This window comes from Pelmatolapia mariae, linkage group LG1 (genome assembly GCF_036321145.2).
Source record: "Pelmatolapia mariae isolate MD_Pm_ZW linkage group LG1, Pm_UMD_F_2, whole genome shotgun sequence".
Lineage (NCBI taxonomy): Eukaryota > Metazoa > Chordata > Actinopteri > Cichliformes > Cichlidae > Pelmatolapia > Pelmatolapia mariae.
In genome coordinates, this window is record NC_086227.1 from 30,423,034 (window position 1) to 30,444,173 (window position 21,140).

The 21,140-nt window shown below is 39.0% G+C and overlaps 1 protein-coding gene across 1 annotated transcript in view; it reads right to left on the reverse strand.

Moving 5' to 3' along the window:
• Window positions 1-19,390: 19,390 nt before the first annotated feature.
• Window positions 19,391-21,140, reverse strand: part of cd276 (CD276 molecule) — a 67,214-nt gene continuing 65,464 nt past the window's right edge. Inside the window, exon 8 of the mRNA XM_063465142.1 lies at window positions 19,391-20,293. The gene's annotated coding sequence lies outside the window, so the exon portion shown is untranslated. The remainder of the gene's footprint in view (window positions 20,294-21,140) is intronic.

Below are 21,140 nucleotides of genomic sequence, written 5' to 3' on the forward strand. Positions count from 1 at the left end.
GTTTGGCAAAGTTTTAAACTTTGTGAGGGTGAAATGTAAAGGAAGGGAAGGTAGGGATGCAGCTCATCTCAGAAAAAGGAACAACTACCTAACTTGGTCTTTTAATGACCAAGTAGTCTTGAATGAGCTTCATAAAGAGACTCCAAAGCAAACAGAGACTAGATCTACAGGTACAGAGTGTCATCTGCCCTTTTTTTAACAGTGCTTCAGAATTGCTCTAGTCGCTTTTTAATGAAATTGTTTGTTTTCATAACAGAATGAGTATATGCATTACTGAAATCTTCTCATAATTTGTTGAAACCAAACTGATAACAAAAAAGACTTTCCTAAATATCACATAAAGATTGAAGTGTATGTTTATTTCAAATGAGTTTAAAGTTTATTTTTTAATAAGCTCTGTACATATTTCATACTCACTGGAAACTGAAGCATCTTACCAAGAGTCTAAAGTCATACTACTAGGTTTGCTAGCCTGTGCTTTAGCATCGGTCCTGCTGCTACAGTACCACAATACTGTAAGAACTTTTTTTTAGCATGTTAGGAGTTACTAATTAGCAGTGATCACAAACTGTAACTAAATACAAAAGTGTTTTTCCAACAAAACACTAGAAAACAGCTTCAGATCAGAGATCACAAGGGAATTACAACTCATCTTTAGGAAAGAGAGTAAAACCCCAGCAAATTATTTCTGAGTCATTTCGTAAAAGAAACAAGACATTGAAAAAAATCTTTGGTTTTTCCCTTAAGTCAGCAATGTACTGTTTTCATTGTGTTTTGGAGAATGGAGCGTTTCAAAGAGTGAAATGTTCTTTCTTTTATTCGTGTACTCTCTTCTTAGATTTAAAAAAAAAAAAAAAAAAGTCGTTTTGGAAGCCTTACATCAGATTCTGTGACAATTGGAACTTCATTGGGAACAAAGTGCCTGGCCATCAACCTTGACTAAATTGCACAATACAATTCCACTTCTAGGCTTCCAAACAGGCAGAATTATCATTTTGAACAGCCACAGATAATTTGGCCTAATGGAACACATTATCACGCTACAATGACCAGAGTTTATTTCATCTTATAAAAGATTGTTTCAAGTCACCCAATGTGCCAAGGATCACAAAATAAAGGTTATGAAATGAATGTGACCTTTAACAAGATATTTGTCAATGCTTTCACAGATACATCAACATTTTCATTACAACTTGATGAAATCTGCTTCAAAGGGTGCGTACATATTTTGGGTGGTGCAGAAAGGGGAATGCATTTCTGCTCATGTAACTTGACAAATTGTGCTTCAAGGTTTCTATTTATATCTTTCTCATCTCACAGGAAGGGTAGAATCTTCCCAATTCCCTTGCCGTTTGCCAGAGGCTTAGTGTGACATATTGCTAATCTGGTTATTATGCAATTTATCAGCCGTCTCTCTTTTACAGCCGTGCATGAATATTATGCAGGTTTCTCATGAGCCAAACTGCAATAACACTGCAAGGAGCTAATGAGCAACCACTACTACTGTGGTAATATATCTCAAGTCACTTCAGGGTACTCTTGTTGCAACAACTTGTTAGTCTAAGTCACTCCATTAAACTAACTAAATTATTTTTTTGCTAATGATATAGAAAGCCTCTCAGGCTGGAGCCAATGGATTGTGACCAAAACAAGGAGCGAAGAACTCATCAGTGTCCTCTGTTTGACAGCAGATACTTCAGGAAAGAGAAGTTAGAGACCTTGCTGCAGACCAAAAGCCTTGCTTAACTGGCACTCTGAATTGATGCAAGGGAAGGAGGAATCTCAGCAAGGATTCATTATTGCCTCTGGCATCTCTCAACATATGAGGTATGGCCACAGTCACCAGTGGAAGCTGTTTTTGCAAAGTGAGCACGATTTGATACGGATGACAGATTGAGCGTGGCCTGAAGCAAACATCTTCCTGAGCCTTAGATGGTCATCCTTTTCAGAAGCGGCTGCGTTTTTGTGCCACCAGCTAATTAAGAGTGGCCCATCATTAAAGGCGCGTAAATCAGACCTTAATGTGACTCAAGAGCCTTGGTGAGACACTGGGCAGAAAAATGTGGTCCTCTGATTTAATGGGCCCTGAACTGAAGGAGATATAAGTCTTGATAATGATAGTCAAGTACAGTGTATTGATCACATCTCCCACTGGAGTCTATGTGGGTTAAAACAGCCAGCTCGGAAATTGAACAGGGATTTCTCGACTGTGTAGAGCAATCTTACAGAGAGGCGGCATGGTCAAAATAACCTGACTAATGCATTTCTACAAGACAACTGTGGTTCACTTTGTCACTTCTACAATATACTACAATAGACAAAGTGCTATCTTTCCAGCAGGCTAAGTTGCAGATGACAAGAAACACATATACACAAAGGAGAGCATGCTGCAAAAAGATCTATTATTTTTAACTGTTTAATTGTCAAAAGGATTAAGATTCACACAGTGGACACAAGCGCTAAATTACTGTTAGACTCTGCAACTGGCTATGCTCTCCATACAATTCCCTTCCCTGTCACCACGTCTTCATGAGTGCGCTAAATGCTGGCTGAGGCTGCTCTGGGAAATTGTTAAGACAGTTGGAGCTTTCTCTAATTACAAGACAACAGTGACAAAAGTTTGACATTCAGTGGTTTGGCATTTTGCATTCCCATCATTATTGTAATGAAACATTAAATATTTATCATATACGAGCCGGGGAGGAATCATTTTTCCCGATGTCATTAAGATTTTGGTTAATTATCATGGCCCATTGGGTCCAGCACCGCCTGCAATGTGCTACTATCCTCTGTCCATTATCCACTATGTAATTATCAACACATGCTGTCTAGCCACCATTACAGCATTTTCTCTTGGAAACATGTTTATAATTATACCTCAAGATGTTGATTTGCCAAATGCTGTTAATGGAAAGCTCCTGTTCGTTTGCCTGGAGTTGAAATCAAAAGCCATTTATGGAGGCACTTGAGAGTGCTATCTGCAATTACCTGTTCAGTGTTTTCAAAACCACTTTTCTAACACTTTTTTTTAAATCTCAGAAGACTTTGAATTAAAAGTACAATGACAATATCCCATCTTGGCGTAATGGTTGGCAATCTTGTATCCGTCACACTAAAAACAGGATCTTTCAAAAATGTGCTTGTCTACCATCCATCACGAGTCTGCTTGATGCACACATTACAACAGATATGGTTATCGTGTTACAAAATATACACATCAGTGTCAGAAAATCAATCAATTTCTCAGACACAATATTCACAGAAAGATGCAAGAAAAAAGTGCCTACCTGACCAGACTAGACTGAACTGAACCAAACCTCTGAAAAGTCCTACAGAATGAGATCCCACATCCTGTGCGCATTTCCTGTTTACAAAAATTCACAAATAATGTAGAAGAATATGGATTTTACTTAACCAAAAAGTTGCAAGAACACAGTCTTAAATGGTTTCAAATAGAAACAAAAAGAAAAAAAAATGACAAGTGTCCCTTTCATGGGTTAGTTTACTTTTTCTTCAATACACATTAGCTAATTTTTTAAGTATAATTTTAGTGTTTTCTTTATTAATTTAATAATTTGGTTCTCTTTTTAGCTAGAAAAAAATATATTTTACAGGGTGCTGCTCGTGTGTGCTAGCTAATTTGGTCAGCAAGCTGCATCGATAAATGCACAGGTGCACCGAGATACATAATTAGACAGCTGAAAGCTCACCTCCCGCTTCTTCGTCAGGCTGTAACATACAGAAAGCCATAATATAAATGTCAGATAATTCCATTAAAATCCTCCAAAAACGCCACATAAGTCACAAAAGTCAAACTAGCGAGGTGGGCCATAACAGACAAGAAGGAAAGTTGCCACCTCACGAAGCCCAGTATCACGATGGATTTCTCATTTGAAAAAATAAAATAATAATTAGGACGCCCAAAGTTTTTTTACTAGTCTGTAACAGCACGCTTTCAAAACCTGAGAATTTTAACACATGAATCTGCTGAGACTGACTCGCTTTTAGAGCCAGCCTCAAGTGGTCATTAGAGGAACTTCATTTCTTTTTCGGGGGTTCATGCCGAGAGTTCAAAGCACGAAAAATCTAGAGAAAAGTAAGAGGAAATAAACAGGCTTTGCAAGGGTATAAGATTTATTGCCAAGAAGTATTGTTACAACAAAGAAACAAATAGACCAAGCACAAATCTCCTGTGTTTTTGTGCTAACCTGTGCTAACCTTTCACCTTTCAGACTAAATTGCTAGTCTGAAAGGTGAAGCCAAATCAACCTCATATCTGCATGCTATTTAGTGGCCAGCAGGGGGCAACCCCAGTGTGTGCAAAAAGGCTTCCAATCCTATAGAACTCTATGGGAAAATGCATCAATGCTGACCTTATTAAAACACTTTCCTGGCCAGTTGATGGGCTCAGTCACTCCTTTTAAATGTTAAGTAGAATATGAACTCTCTTTTGTAAACTTTGGTTATTCCAAGTGTCTTAAATGATATGTTCATTTACTAATGCTTCTTGATTGATTCATTTAAAAAAAACACCTAGGTAGCAGCAGCAAAAACACTTATCTCAGCATTTCATAAAGAACTTAAAAATCAGCAGGTTGTTTCAGTATTCAGTTTCATACACATATATTTTTTCACCACTTCAGCTACTGGCTGGAATGTTGTTTTTGTTGTTTTAAAAAGAGCTGAAACCCTTAAAAGTTGCTTAAGTTTTTAGTTATCCGTCTGTTCTTTCACATGGTGTTGTAAATTTACGAGCATTAATGAATATTTAAAGGCAAACAAGGAACACTTGTTGACTTTGAGTGGTACTCACTCAAGAAATCAATTAGTGTTACTGCACATTCGTATTAATCACAAAAATATGGAACTTACAAATTAATAATATAAATAACATGTAAAAATAAGATCCTAACTTTGGCTGTAAACATGCAAATTTAGATAAAAGGAAAAATAATTATTTGGCCAGATATGACAGCGCGAAAAAATTAATGAGCATATTTCGACATCACAGAGGTACATGCTGTCATATGGCTGGGAAGCATTTCTTTCACGCTCCCAGTGTGTCCGGTGATGACAAACAGTAGGAAGAAGGACTGAACACAGCAGTGCTTTTCCATTGCCTCATGTCTCTTCTCCTGCTGAGATGCAAGTACAAGTGTGCTAGTTTACGTATAAAACGGTGCCTTTCAGGTGCAGGCATTAATTACTTGTTTTGTTTGTGAGTCCTTCCATTGCGTCTCATTTTTTGTGGCACCTGACAGTGGATCGTTGCCCAATCAGTCGTGAGCAGTCCTTTGGTCTCTTTTTTAAAATCTGGTGTTCAATTACCAAAAACTCAAAGTCACATGATGCACACTACTCACAAATGGCAAATCTAGCCATCTGTCTATGGCTTGTTGCAGTTGGCTAGTGGGAGTAATACATGAACTCTGTGGGCAAGAAATTACATTTCCTGTTTAAAGTACTGAGCATTATGTGTGTTGTATTAAGAATTATGAAAATCAAATGTCATTTCCTTTAACAGATGCACTTCTTGACGTCAAATTTTATGCCTTTAACCTATTTATCATTTATGATAAAAATAAAATACAATAAAAATATGCTGCTTTTAGGACTTGAGGAAAACTCGCAAATGAAATCCACATAGTTCTGCTGATGCATGATATATGACTTCAGTTATCATTCTAGATGACAAAAGAAGACATTAAATCTGGATTTATTCAGGCTTAATATGGATATAACTGAAGGAAAAAGTGTCCAGCTAATGTGCTAGACTTGCTCAGAGGAAAAATGAGCCCCCCCTCCACCCCCCAGCACACACACAGTTATTAAAAAGTTGTTCTGTTTAGTTTTTTTGTGCAAAAGTTAAATCAGTACCAATCTCAGGCATGTGTATATATTGTTTCTGGTAAATACATACCCTATAGCTTCCCATGAGGATTGCAGAAAGTATTTCTTATACTACAGTAATATATGACCACATAGAGTAAAAACACATTTTGATGTTTCCTTTCCTTTCCTTCCTTTCTGTACTCTTAAATCTGTCTCATTTAGCCACCATATTTTGTGCTGGACAATACATGACTGAGCAGTGGAAGAAAATGCACTGTATCAACCAAAGCACAGTTCATCATACTAACTGGTTTGTAAATGCAACAAAGGCCGTGAAACTGAGATAAAAGGTTCCATTCTTAAGCATTATTTTTTATTTTATTTTTTTTTCCATAAAGCAGCTACTTGACAAACAGTTTCTCCTCTAGTTAATCAAGACAATGACAGGGATGTCTGATTCAAAATAAAATGAGCCCCTGAGAAACGTTGAGAGCCATGTTGACTGATCACAAATTAAGTGTATGCTTACTGAAGATTTCCCAGCTGCCTTTGACTTTGGGGAATTTCACAACTTTCACAAAGAGGCTGTCTTGAAGTTTTATGTATTTAGTTGCTTTATGCCAACTCCACACTGAGTACTCCTGCTTCCTCCCAATATCCAGAGGCATACAATAAGTGGGGTTAGGTTAACTGGTGATTCTAAATTGCCCATGAGTGTGAAAGTGAGTGTGAATGGTTGTCCATCTCTCTGTCTTAGCCCTCCATTAGAATGGTACATTGTCAAGAGTGTATCCTGCCTCTCACCCTATGGTAGCTGGGATAGGCTCCAGCCCTCCTGCAACCTGATTAGCAGAAGAGGGTGGATGGATGGATGGATGGATGGATGGACCCTCAACATCTAGGGTTCCCCTGAGCAGCTGAGCAGAATCTGAGAACTGAGCTAAATGAAGCCTTCAAAGCAAGGTCTATAAGTCTATAAAAAAAAAACATTACATCAAAACTACAGTATATCAGTTTAGACCATGCTTAGAAAATGTCAACCTTGCAAAGAGCTGTCACGGGATTGGTGGATTTTCAACTTTGCAGTATTGATGTGAAAACAACCCTAAATGTGACCTCACACAAAAATCTTCTTTTCAATTCAAAGAAAAAACATCCGGGTATATAAGAGATTATAACAGAAGAAAAAAGCAATGGCATTAAAACATCTATCCAAACACCTTAAATTCATTCTGGTTACTTCTTTAAGGAGTAGAGTATGCCACACCTTTTTTGCGTATAGAAACATGCTCCATATGATCCTTATGTGTAGTCTGCCAATTGTTGTTGTGTAGCTCAAACTGCCAGCTTTCATTTATAAGCAAATAAAACATGAATAAAAAAAAAACATGTAGTGGCTTCACTGTGATATGCCACACTTTCATATTTAAAGCAGGGTCATGGGGAGTTTTAACAATCCTCCTGAGGGAAACTGGACTAATTTTCATGACCAAACACAGCTGTCAACTTCCAATAAAAAAGTAGGGGAAAGAGATACAGTGCCCAATATAAAAGTCAAATGACCTCACTTTTATTTTCCTCCAGCTATTTAAAGCATAGCGGGTCATGAAAATGAATGCCAATGAACAGCAGTGTTCATTCATTATTCTTATCAAGTGTGACAATCCAAAGTTTATCAGATATGGATTCCTGAGAGCAAAGACAACAGAGGAAGGCTTGGATAATTTGGCTGAAATAGCAAGTAGCTCCAACACCCCCACCACAGCTTCCACTCCCCCACACTGAGCTTAATCTTTTATTGAACAACCTGAATAACACAAATGAGTTCGTGCATCTTTATTTGTAACATTCAAAGGGACCAATCATTATCTTTTAATTACTAGTACCCAGTAGTGGGGCCCATTAAAGCAAAGTAATTAATCTAACACTTTGGCAAGGGAGGGGATCTGCTGTACAAACAGCAAGTTCATTGAAACTGGTTTTGAGCTATAATATTTACACATGAAGAGACAGTGAACAACAAATTAATGGTCCAAACAAGGACGAAACTGAGGCAGTACAAAGAAGTGAAAATACTCATGTGATGTATAGAACACAATAGTTTATCAGAAGCCTTCTTCAGACAGTTCTTTTTATTTTCTGGTCCCATTGGTCAACACAGCACTCCTGGCACAACAGATAAAAAGAGCAATAAACAAAGTGTAAGTATATTATGATCATACATAATACCTTGTGTAATATACATTTGCCTGCTTTTAGTATGAATGTTATATCCCTTGTTAACATATAAGTGTCTGTCCTAGCTATATTGATGCCTGATTAGCATATCGGATTAAATCACTGTGAAAGCAATGTTAGCTGTGCTAATAGTCCAGTTATAGCCATTAACTGGGCGAATCTAGCCAGTTCTCAAGGACAACGGGGACTCCTAAGAGTCCACTTTTGTCAAATTTAGAAGCTGTAGCAGTACACTGCTTCTAGAAAAGAAAAAAAAATAACACTGATAAGCAGATGTACAGTCAATCCCAAAATGCAGTATGACTAAAGATCCATATTTGTTAATCATTAGTTATTAGAGGCTGAAAATTAATAATTACAGTATATTTGCCACTGAGGAAAAACGTTTTTGGTTGTACCTGATATTGTTGGTCATACAGCACCCATGGTACATCAAGAACTGTGCGTTCGAAAGTATCCTATCACAACAGAGTCAGGCTCAGTCTCTTCTCTGTTAAAAATAGTACGGGAGTTGTCGGGTGGCATGAAAAGGAAAAGGGGACTTAACTGTATTGTGGCTGGATCTGGCAAACCCGTATAGATCCATACCCTGCAAACGTCTTGAGCTAGCTCCACACTGACACCATATTCCCAGTGAAATCAAAAACCTCATCCTTGATTATTATAACAATTTCAGACTAACAGTCACTGTCAGGAACGTCAGACTACCATCAGTTCGAAAAAGGCGTCAATACAGACTGCAACTCTCTCTCTCAAGGTAGGCCATGACAGCCTTCATGGCCTACCTTATGGTCATTAGATCAGTCCCAAGCAGCAGATGGATCCTTCAAGGACTAGTGAAGCTCATAACCTGGGCTAGGGTAAGTTTAAGTTAAGTTGAAGAATAACTTGGGGCCTGGTTCACCAAGATGGACAAATCAGACCTTCCCAGGAGATTCAAGACCTGAATTTACCAGCACTTCATACTACCCTAGAGTTTGTGGCCTCTAAGTGTTTGAGGCGCCCATTACCACAGTCTCTGTGGAGAGCAAGATCAGCATCTTGAAGGTTTCAGTGACTTTACCACAGAGTTCATGGTGTCACAGATGTAGGAAGGCTTATAGTGCAGGGAACCCAGAAACCTAAAAATGGCAACCACGGGTATCCACATTTAAACAGGCAGGAAGTGGAACACAAGCAAATCTCTGGACGTGGCAAAGTCATGGCTGAGACAGAAGGCTTAGGTGGGGTCCATTGTAATGTGCTACTTCACTAAAACCAGAAGTACCTATGGGCAAAAACCAGTGACAGCTTTTTCAGGGCAAAGAGTGACTCAGCATAGATAAAGGTCAAACAAACAAGATGATTGGGGTGGGACAACAATGAGCTTGGACAAGATGGAAAGGTGCAGCAGAAAATCTCATGTTCTAACATCTAACTACTGCTGTATAAGTTTCCTGATCCAGCATGTATATGATGCACTATCAGATCCTCCAGACCAATCAGTCTGGGGCAGGAATGAGACACCTTCCTCTCATCGGCTCTGGAAAGAGCTCCTCAGAACCCCTTCTGAGCAGCTGCCCAGAAGGCCTTAGAGACAGTTGTTATCATTTGTGTCAAGATTAGGTCCTCAGTGCAGTGACCCTAGGGAAGCAGCTGAAGTTAATCCAGTCATGATCACTGTATCTGAATCCACCAAAGAATGGAATTAACAGTACCCCAGAAAAAGTGTCAGGAACTTGTTGATGCATTGTTAAGGAAAGGGTGGTGAACCCCTGCAAGAATGTGGCAATGGGCTGTCAAGCATTTGCACATTTGCTCTGCAAGGTGATTCTATAGGCATCACTGGTCAAGATAAAAGGAGGGTCATTAAATCATGTACTGAAGCTGCAGCGAAAGCCACTAGATGGCTATGGATCAAGAGGGCAAATCTGTGAACAACTGTTACTGGGATGTAAGCTGGAGTAGGATGATTCTCGTCTGGGTTACCTGGGAGAGAATGTATGATGCTGAAAAAACATTTGCTGACTCCAGGTTACATCACTGATAATTCGTGCCAGATCATCCGCACTTCATGTTTTGTTTTGTTTTGTAATCATCATCATCTATCTGATATATGTAATGCACGAGTGAAAGATGCAAAAATATCTATTGGAGGTATTTGGCATTTTCTAAACTTGCAGCAGGATCTAAAAAAAAAAAATCCAATAAGATAATGCTGTTGCAGTATCGTTTTTCCCGTATTGGAAGTAGATATTACAGTATCAATTTTCCATTTTGATACTGCACATTGATTTTCGATATCAGTAATGGAAATCTCAGTGTCTGTTGACCCAAAGGTATGTTTTTCTGATAAATCTGTTGTAATACATACCCATGCAGTGCATATTTCAAAAAGAGCAAGTGGCATTCCATACTAAAAACAAGTGCTGCACTGTGCTGGGTGTTTTGTTTGTTGATATGCATTCAGTTCACAGTTTAAACTGATTATTGTTATCCTCCATCATCATTTCTATCTCAGTAAAATCATAAAATTCTTAGAACTAAGATTGCCCCTCAAAACAATATAAAAAAAAACTTTCACTCTCTGAGGGGAAAAAACCCCCATGAATGAGCACAACTAATTGCACTTTGCAAAGATTTTATTCCTGCCTCAGGAAAAGAGAAGCCATCATGACTACTACTGGAAGAACACAACAAGGTACAACTCCAGAGGAAAATGGTTTGGAGATTTGACAGCACTGTGGTAGTTTGTCAGGGTCATTCTCCAAGATTGTCTCAACATCGTCCCCACACTTCGTATGATGATTCATCTGCATCCAGAAGAGAAGCTAAGCGCTCTTTCTAAATTACCTATGAGTTATCTCCCCAATAACTTCTAATCAGACAGCTGCCGTTTCCTCCACTGTAAACAAAAGTAATTACAGTAGATGTGATGGATGGAAAGAATAAGACAGCTTCTGCATGCTCAGGACCAGTATGGGGCTCTACAGAGCAGAACACTTTAATTAGGGACGGCCTAGCCCAGCACAACAGAATGAGTCTGACAAAGCACACGTTCCAGTTACTAAAATAAGCCTCTGCCTATGCAGTGTCTTTTGTTTTCCCAAGTTTGGGCAAGTGATTTACTTCAGCACATTTGAAGAAGTTGTTTTAGAAAGGGAATAGAATCTAGCATGATATCACTTCATTCTTATTAAAGGTAATGAAATTCTAAATAGAATTTAGGAGGAAAATCAAATATGCAATATGGAGTCAGTCAAAGCTGCAGTTTCAATAGGCCGACCACAAGGGTGTCATTACTTATTTGCTGTTCAGCACACTTGATGATTGATCATTATTTATCAAATACTTTTACCCAGAGGAGACACAGTAGAGTACAACTGAAATACAACTAAAATCTAAATTGTTTATATTCAATTCTGCACACAGTAGAGAAAAGGAAACACTGACTGAGTGCATTTATTGTACAATACTGACAAAGGTTATTGGGTAAAGCATCTCCATTTATGTTAATTAGTAGGTTATTGAAGTTAGTGGGGACACTCTTTAGAGCCACATTTGCAGACCCTCATGAAAAAAAAATCGGAATGCCAGTATTCACAAGAGAGATGTTAGACAAATGTGAAGAGGCTTTTGCAATGACACAAATACCATATGTAAAACAGACTCTGATTTGCGACATTTGAACCTGACAAAGTTTAGGCAACAGCTGAAGCTACCTCAGCCTATCTTATAGATACCCTTAAAAGTGATGTCATTATTTTAATCAACAATTAATTTATATTTACATGTGCTTTGGTACATTGCTAAACCAAATTATAAAAAGGACCTTATAGTAAACTCATAAAACCCTGAAGTAAACCTAATGAAAGATTTTTCTTTTATAGCTCCAATATAAATCTCTCTATATATCTCCAAACACTGACCTCCCTTGATTACCACAGTACACCCATATTCTGAATGCTGTGTCTAGCAGGATAATGCACCATGTCACAAACATCTTGATTTGTAGTTTTTAATATAAGTTCAGTGTACTCAAATGATCCCCAGATCTGAATCCAGTAGAGCATCTTTGGTTCGGGATGTTGTGGAAAGTGAGATTAGCATCGTGACAAAGCTGATAAATCTGCAGTAACTGTGCGATACTATCCATTCTGTTCATGCTATTGATTATGGACCAACATCTCTGAGGAATGTTTTTAGGACCTTGTTGAATCTATGCTACAAAGAATTGAGGTAGTTTTGAACGAAAAGGGAATCCACCCGAGTACTAGAAAGGTATACCTCATAAAATGTGTGTCCTCCTTCTTATACACTTTGGTAAAGTTAAAAATAAACCAGACAGATATCAACCTAAACTAATTTCATCTCGTGTTCTAACATGATGTGATACAGAGAAGTGTGATTAAATGTTTAATGATGTTACGAGAAGACCTGTTTATTTCACTGGAACCAATACAGGGAGAACTGGATAAAGGGCGTTAATTGAACCAACGCAGTTCTGACCACACTGAGTGCTGTGTGAGGTGCCAGAAAACTCAGTGTTTTCTGGCACCTCATGTTGGATCTTTATTGATTTGTATTCAGCAGTCTATTTTATCTAAAACCACTCGACCAAATACACAGAACAGTTTGAGTCAGAGGTCATCCTACTTATGTGTCAGAGTCAGTCATGGGTATAGTTAAATGTCTGTTGTTTTGTGATTATGTATAAAATGTATGTTCTATCTCTCCGTGGTCACTGTATTACCGCCTTTACTAACTGATTATTAGCATGTTTTTAATGTGTAGTGTATTATGTAATGTATAAGGACTGAAAACCAAAATAAAGCAAACAAACAATAACAAAAACTCACCTTTCCTTTTTATTGGTTACTTCAGAGACCCAAGCTGCATTGCTTAAACCACAGTACATTTTCACTGATCAGCAGCTTGCTGAAATCACAGTGAGTGGGGGAAAAAGGCACATTCATGTTGGTGTAGACGGCATGTTTCCCTGACTCACACATTTGTTTGGCAAATGACAGCATTTTGATGAACTGGCATGTCGAGTTCAGTTAGCAGGGGGGATTTAGCCATTTCATTCTGTTTTGGAGGATCCAAAGGTTGGCTCGCTTCCAGATTCAGTGGCCAAGATTTCAACCAAACAAGTACCAAACATGAAATATGGTCAGGTGCAGTTTGCACCTGTTAAATGTGTCTATATGCTGACCTGTCTAAGTATTTACCTCAACAAAAAATAACTTGGATGTGAAAGTGTGTTTCAGGGAAGTAGAGGTTCAGTCAAATACTATTAATTGCATGCAGAAAATGGGGCACACAATGCTTCTTGGAAGAGCAAAAACATCGAAACTCACCATCATGTCAGGTATTAGACTTTTCACTGTTGCTGATTACGTGAAAAAAAAAAAAAAAAAATCACAAAAATGTTCTTTGCTGTCACTTCATGTTTGATACTGCAAAACTCCTTACAAAAATATCTGTTATGTCATTGATAAAGACAATGAACTTGTCAAGAGCCATGTTATGGAAATAACTGAGCAAAAGATTAACATACACTACATCATAGCGGGGAAAAGTACACTACAAGTGTTTAAAGAAACGCTTTAAACACTTTGAGATGTCATTGCGGGTGGGGGACCATACTGGATATATATTGATATGGACTGGGTAATATGTTCAATTCAAAATTCAAATTCAAATTCAAAAAACACTTTTGTTTGTTTTAGGAACCATGGAAATGAAAATGACCAACCTACACAGGGCTGAATTCAAAAGCAACTGTAAAATCCAAGTGAAAAAAAAGATATGTCAGGCTAGGCAAAATAGTGCTCAGTTTCTATAACACCCACTTGCTTGCATGCGTGCTTGACAGCACTGGAGCATGCTCCTAATGAGACGATGGATAGTGTCCTGGGGATCTCCTCCCACATCTGGAACAGGGTATGACTGAGCTCCCGCACAGTCTCAGGTGCAACCTGATGGTGTCAGATGAACATAATGTCTTAGAGGTGTTCTACTGGATTCAGGTCAGGCAAGTCTGGGGACCAGTCAACAAGATCACTTCCTTCATCCTCTAGGACAGGGGTCCCCAACTCCAGGCCTTGAGGGCCGGTGTCCTGCAGTTTTTAGATGTGTCCTTGATCCAACACAGCTGATTCAAATGGCTAAATTACCTCCTTAACATGTCTTGCAGTTCTCCAGAGGCCTGGTAACGAACTAATCATTTGATTCAGGTGTGTGGACCCAGGGTGAGATCTAAAACCTGCAGGACACCGGCCTTTAAGGCCTGGAGTTGGGGACCCCTGCTCTAGGAACTGCCTGCATATTGTGCATCAGGGGGAACCCAGGACCGACTGCTCCAGTATAGGGTCTGACAGTGGGTCCAGTGATTTCATCCTGATACCTAATGAAAGTCAGGATTGAATTGGCTAGCTTGTAGATGTCTTTGCATGTGAATCAGCGATGGTGTGGGTGTGTCTCCCACATCATCGCTGATCCACCACTAACCTGGTCATGCATTTTCCACAGCTTCTCCAGACCCTTTCACGTCTGTCACAAAGGCTCAGGGTGAACCTGCTCTCATCTTTGAAAAGCACAGGTCTCCAGTGGTGGACCTGCCAATTCTGGTATTCTATGTCAAAAGCCAGTTGGACTCCACAGTGCTGGGCAACTGGCCCAAATGAGGCCACCCTAATGAAGTTTCTGATTATTTGGTCAGAAATATTCATACCAGTGACATTCATATTCATACCAGGCTATTTGTAGGATCCTTGCAGTGCTCATCCTGTTCCTCCTCGCACAAAGAAGCATATACCAGTCCTACTGATGGTTAGGGACCTTTTATGGCTAGCTATCCAGCTCTCCAAGAGTAACTGCCAGTCTTTTGGAATCTTCTCCACGATCTTGAGCCTGTGCTGGGAGACACAGCAAAACTTCTGGCACCAGCACATATTAATGTGCCATCCTGGAGGTCAGTCAGAGAAGATAAGTAGGGAAAAACTGCCAGTGGCCTTCACCTGCAAAACCTTTTCTATTTTGGGGGTTTTCTCATTGTTGCCCCTCTAGTGCACATGTTGTTAATTTTATTAATGCCAAAAGTATTCCCTTATTTATTTATTTTTGAGCAGTGTACATATGCAGCCGATAACACAATTCTGACAACAGAGGATAACACAAAGGCTTGAGTGTGTGGCTCCATTGTTCATCCATTTTTACTGCTTATCTACTTCTAGTAGTTAAGTGGTGTTTATCCTCAGCCACGTACCCCAGAACCTAGGGAGATCCAAAGACCATCCCAGGTTAACATGCTCTTGGTCTGCCCAGGTGGGTTTCCTCCCAGCTGGATATCCTCAGGATGACTCCACAGGGAAGAATTCAGTAGAGGCCACTGACTGGAGGCCTCAATTGGCTCATTTTAAAACAAAAGCCCAGTGGTGCAACTCAAATCCGATATCCTCAGCCTATCCCCCCTTATACCTTTTCTTTCTTTTGGTCTTGAATCTTCAAATTTATTTTCTATCCAAGTTAAATCAAGAGCTTTGCCTTCAGGCTCATTTCAATCTTACCACAGACCCCTGGTACAATGAACACAATAAGTGCTGTATAAATCCCTGATTTGATTCCTTTCTGTAAATATTAGTCATATTTTGAACAGTAAAGCTATGAAAACTATGAAAAGCTGTGTAAAAATCCCTTCAAAGATTTCACAGTACATATTCACAGCTGGTATTCTTGAAAAATTCGGAATACAGCTTTACTTCTAACAACCTAAGCTTCTTTTTTTTCTCCTTCATTGTAGCTTGGCTTGTCTGCCCCCCCAATAGAAAACCTTGATTTTCTGACTCCATTAAATCCTTGCACCGGCATTTCATGCCCAGTAAGGTTGTTTGTCATTCACGGAGGAGTGTTATTCAGCTACTTTCAAGTAATTTATTTTGTTTGTGTGTTTCCTCTTCCACTTTCACATCATGATCCATTCAAGGAATTTTGATCTAACCTCAAAACCTCAACTCAAAACTCTTTTGTCCTTGAGGACGGAGCTTGCATGGGTATGCATCTTTGAAAATCCACAACACAAACTATGACCTGAAGAGTTTGTTTTCTAACAAATATCTAACAAGATGGTTCAGCTGGGTTTGTGTACACAGCATACTGACTTATATAATAAAAATGTCAGTATTTTACATTCAAATTCTCTAAAATCCATTGATGTTATTAATTAAATAACCTATCTGTTGTACCAGTTTTTAAAGCTGCAGTAACATGTTGAGCCTTTTGACAGAACATTACACTTACACTACACATTATATATTATGCATTATGCTCAGGTTAACTTCAAGTACTTTCTAGGTTTGGTCTGGTTGTGCAATGTATTGGACTTCGATTACTATTTAACATAAACACAAAGCCTCTTTTAATAGAAGTTGACACGATACTAAGCCTGCTTTTGTGGATTTTGATGGAGGCCGATGGTTTGAATGCCGTCTCAAAAATTCATCAAACATCACAGCCATTAGCAGCTTTGTTCCTGAAGTGCTGGTCTTAGCTTGCAAGAGTGCATATTGGTAAAACACCACAGCAGTTGCCTGTTTAATGTTTTGCTCCAACCTCTGCATACAAAATGCACTGCTGAACCTTCTCAGGAGAAATAAAACACAGTGTAAAATGCTGGCAGTGTTTTCTTCTTAAGTGGTGAACAAACCAAGCAGATCGTAAAAATGATGCAAGGACGCTCGCAGTGAGCTGAATTCTTAGTAGGCGTTTACACGCTATGCTTAAATTCTGGGTAGCTGACCGATGGCTAGAGCACAAATTATTTACATGCATCTTGATAACTTGTGATGAAGTGGCCTGTCCCATGGTTCCATGAATAAACCAATTAAACAGCAGTCTTCAATCCTGGTTGCGGAGCTGGTTTTCTTTACTACAGCCAACTTAATTGCAGTCACTTGCAGTCCCTGGTGTGAATCAGTCCATGATTAGACTGAAATCAGCCGAACTCTAGATCCAGAGTACTTGGACTGGGAGTCACTGGCCTCAGGTGTTTCATCACAAACAGAATACAAATCACCAGTAAGTATGAAAGGGTGAATTTGCCATTTGCCTCTTCCTATTAGACTCATTACTTTTAATAGATGTGACAGAAATTATTCATGTTGTAATGAAAGGATGCTTACACAGAAGAATCTGTTAAACAAAAGGGATAGAAAGTACATTTCCTAAAGAGCATTTACCATGTACTAAAATTTAAAGAGCACAGCTGTCCCCATTTAAATGACTACTTTCCTAGAACCTCATGTTCAAATTAAGTTAAATGCTGAGTAGCAGAAGTGCTTACATAAATATATTGTGGGGTTGGACCACAATCTGAGGCACGCTGTACTCTGGAAAGTAAGGAGAGCTCTGGAGAGCTTTTTGAAAAATAGATACTATTTTAAATAAGTTACGGTTTCATCTTGTCTGCACTGACAGCAACATTTTTACATTTTTCACTGAATTTTCATTGTGAAGTTTTCTTTTCCTTTTTGACTTGACAAACAGCCAACATATAAGTATATACAAGGTGTGAAGTGTGCCTGTGTCACAACTATTTAAACCTTATGTACTAGAACTTCAGCTGTTTCTCCTATACCTTTGCAGATTGACAAAGTAGAAACGTAGAATACCTGCAACTGTTAGGTCATCTAAAAGTATGCTGAATTTGTCCCAATTCAGAATTCGTCTAAATCAGTGTGCCTCATTTCGTGTTTGAGTGACTTTATAAACACTTGTGTCACCTCTGAAGTATTCCAAGCATGGTAACTGTAACATGTAATCATCACCACAGATGAAAGGGAGCGTTCAACTCTTAAAAAAAAGATTATATTTCAAAGGAAAAAACAAGTACAAAGAATTTTAAAATGACTGAGTATGCCAACTGGACTGCACTGCCAAATGAGAAGCTGGCACGAGCAGGGATGTTTTGCTTGAACTCACAGATGCTACTTACTATACAAAGGTTCCATATTATTATTATTGGTCATATTCATGAGTCTATGCACCAGAAGAGATTTAGGTCTCACAGTTTCGCTTTAGATTGAAAAAGAGTCTAAATTTTGATGTGATGCATCATTGGTTTATCATCTTTTTGTAATAAGCATTAGCACTACTGCAACAGTACTAGAAGTAGTAGAAGATGGGGAACAAAAATCAGTTTTGTGTAAGTAAAGGTAATATAGAGCCTCGGTCATCTAATTTAGCCAGATGAGGCAGTTTTCTAATAAAATAAATAAATTAATTAATTAAAATAATTAACACACTTTCTTTTTCTGCCTTCAAACAAACTGTATGTGAATGCAGTTTGTAGTGAATATAATTTTTAATTAGCGTAACATTTGCCTTTCTTGTTTTCCCTAAAATAATAATAATTTTTTAAAAATCCTATTCAGGATGGTCAAAAAGTAACTATGACCTACTGAGACGACGCTTCATCAGAGTTCAGCTGAGCTTCTGTCACTTCCTCCTATAATGTAAGATTTAGAAATCTTTGCAGACAATTCAATTTTATGTGACCACTGGCTGCAGCACTCGCTGTCACAAGAAAGAAAATATCTTCAAGACTGGAATTTTCTCCCTTAAACCCCACAACATCTTTTCCAGTTTGTGAATGAGAAAATGAGCGCTTCACTGAAGGGCCAACCAAATAAACCCCTCTTTGGGCCTGGAGCCACTAATCTGTAATTTAATTTCAGGCGGGTGTCTGGGCTATGAGGACACACAGCAAGGTCAAGGGCTACTGTACAGAGAGATCTGCGCATTTGGGCACAACCTGGGGTTTGGTCAACAGTCTCAGCCAGCTTAAGCAAAGGACACAGTGTGTGTGCGCATGTTCCTGTGAATGCCGTATGGGTATCAGTATGATTAGGTGTGCTGGGAAGGTATTTCTGCAACACTTCTACAAGTCAGACTTGATACAAGGTAGCTATTTTATATATGACAGCAACAAACAATCACAGAGAAAATCCATTATTCAAAACAAGTAAAATGTTTGGGATGACTGAGCATCTGCAAACAGAGAGGGATTAGGCCCAAAATAGGACTGCGTCTAACTGGGAACAATTCAACATGTCAGTGTTGATCTGCATGTAAATGAAATATTTGTGTTACTTTGACCATAATTCATGTTTTACTCATTATGTAGAATAGGGTAGTCGGCAGACATATCAACTAATAGAAAAGTGGAAGGACGAATTTGAACAGCGTGGCTAATCCTGTGGGTGAAGAGAAGAAATGTCTGTAATAAACGCGACCTTGTTCTGCCTGAACGAACACACAGCGGCCCTGGGAACTGGACCAATAATTACCAATGACCAGCCAGTTTCACCTTGTCTCTTTAATGTAAATAGGCATTCGGTTATCAAACACAAATGGCTTTGACATTCATACATGGACATACCTGTACTGCACAGGAATCTACTTAAGTACTTTAAAAAAAACTGCAATAAAACAACCTGCACAACCCCTGGCCTGGGCAAGATAAAACTTTCAACACCAGCTGTAGAAGCTAGCTGTGATAGTCTGACTTCATTAAAAAAAAATTTCTTACATACAAGGCAGTCAGGTCAGTGAGGAAATCAGGGTGTATCCCATGCACCATTTGCAGTTTGTTGGAGCTTAGCTGGCATTCAATTTCAATTCCCTCAACTTACTGAACATAGGAGAGCAGCACACACTGACAGGTACAAGTTACTCCAGTGACAGACGCTAATTAGCAAGTGCAGGAGTAATGGGAGAGCCAAGTTCTCTCCCTGGCCAAGAGACAGTGATAGCAACTGAGGCAGGGTCATCTCTTTAAGTGTCTCACTTCCTATTAGACAGGAGATCTCTGGCACATGCCCCATCACTACCCATACAGAGTGATCTCAGCGACAGAGAAAGGATCCTGTCACATCCTCTAGCTCTCAAATAGAGCTTCTCTTTTGCATAGAACACAACCCACTCAACTGCATTCACTCACTCGCGTGGCCCTCCGTCGACAGAAAGGGAGGACGGGCAATAGAAAATAATGGCACATGATGTGTTTATGTGTTTTGATGGAAACTCGAGGGAAAGTCTTCGAAAGAAGATGATGGACTCGTCTTCTGCTCAGCGAGGCTTTGACATTCTGTAGGGGATGCTGGAAATAGTCTCCAGGTTGATGGATAGGTGGAGTGGGATCACCCGCCAGACTCATCTCCTCCCCCCCATCTGGCCCTGACTCCTGAAAAAAAGGCACAAAAAGAAAATCAGCATCAGCCTGCTCAGTGCGGAAAAGGTGACGATCACAGCAGAACACAGAAACTAAATAACTAATGCAAATAGTGATGAGTCAGCTTCACACCAAGAAAATAACAATTTTCAAAGCACTGTTGTCATTATTATTATTAGTGGTAGTAATAATTTAAAAATTGCAAAGAAAGAGTCAAAAGAACCCAAGTGGATTTCACATTATTAAATAAACAGTTACACCAGTAAGAATTAGTCTTTTCAACACTGTTACAACCTACAAGTCTCTCTCTATCCTCCTCTCTGTGTCTTCCTGAACTTCCCCTTACTCGTGGCCCCTGTGGACCATCCCACTGCTAGCGCAGCGAAAGAAATTGTTCTCCCTGCATCATTAAACAGTATGAATTAACTTGGGAGGAATTTAATTATGTCACACATGACGCTCTTCTACTTGAAGCTTTTACAGGCAGTATAGTTGCCTACACGCTTAGAGGTTCAGTTTTTAGATCCAATAGTAAATTTAGCCACATCTGCTGGACTCCTAAATAAACATACTGAAGACAGATATTTTCATTTATGTTTCCTGCTAAGATGAATGTACTCTGAGAGGGTCTAATAATCTGACTTGTGTGCTCTCTGTACCACTAAGATTTTGGCTGTCTAAACCCATCATGAATCTACTTTTGTTTCAGATAGAATATAACTTGAAAAGCTTTGACTCTGTGCACTCAATAAGCAGATGTATTGTGGTGTTTGAAGCCCTCACTATAAATTTCATCACAGGAAGTACAAAAATAGTCCTATTAGCAAGCTGCTCCTACCTCCTAATTAATGCTTATTAT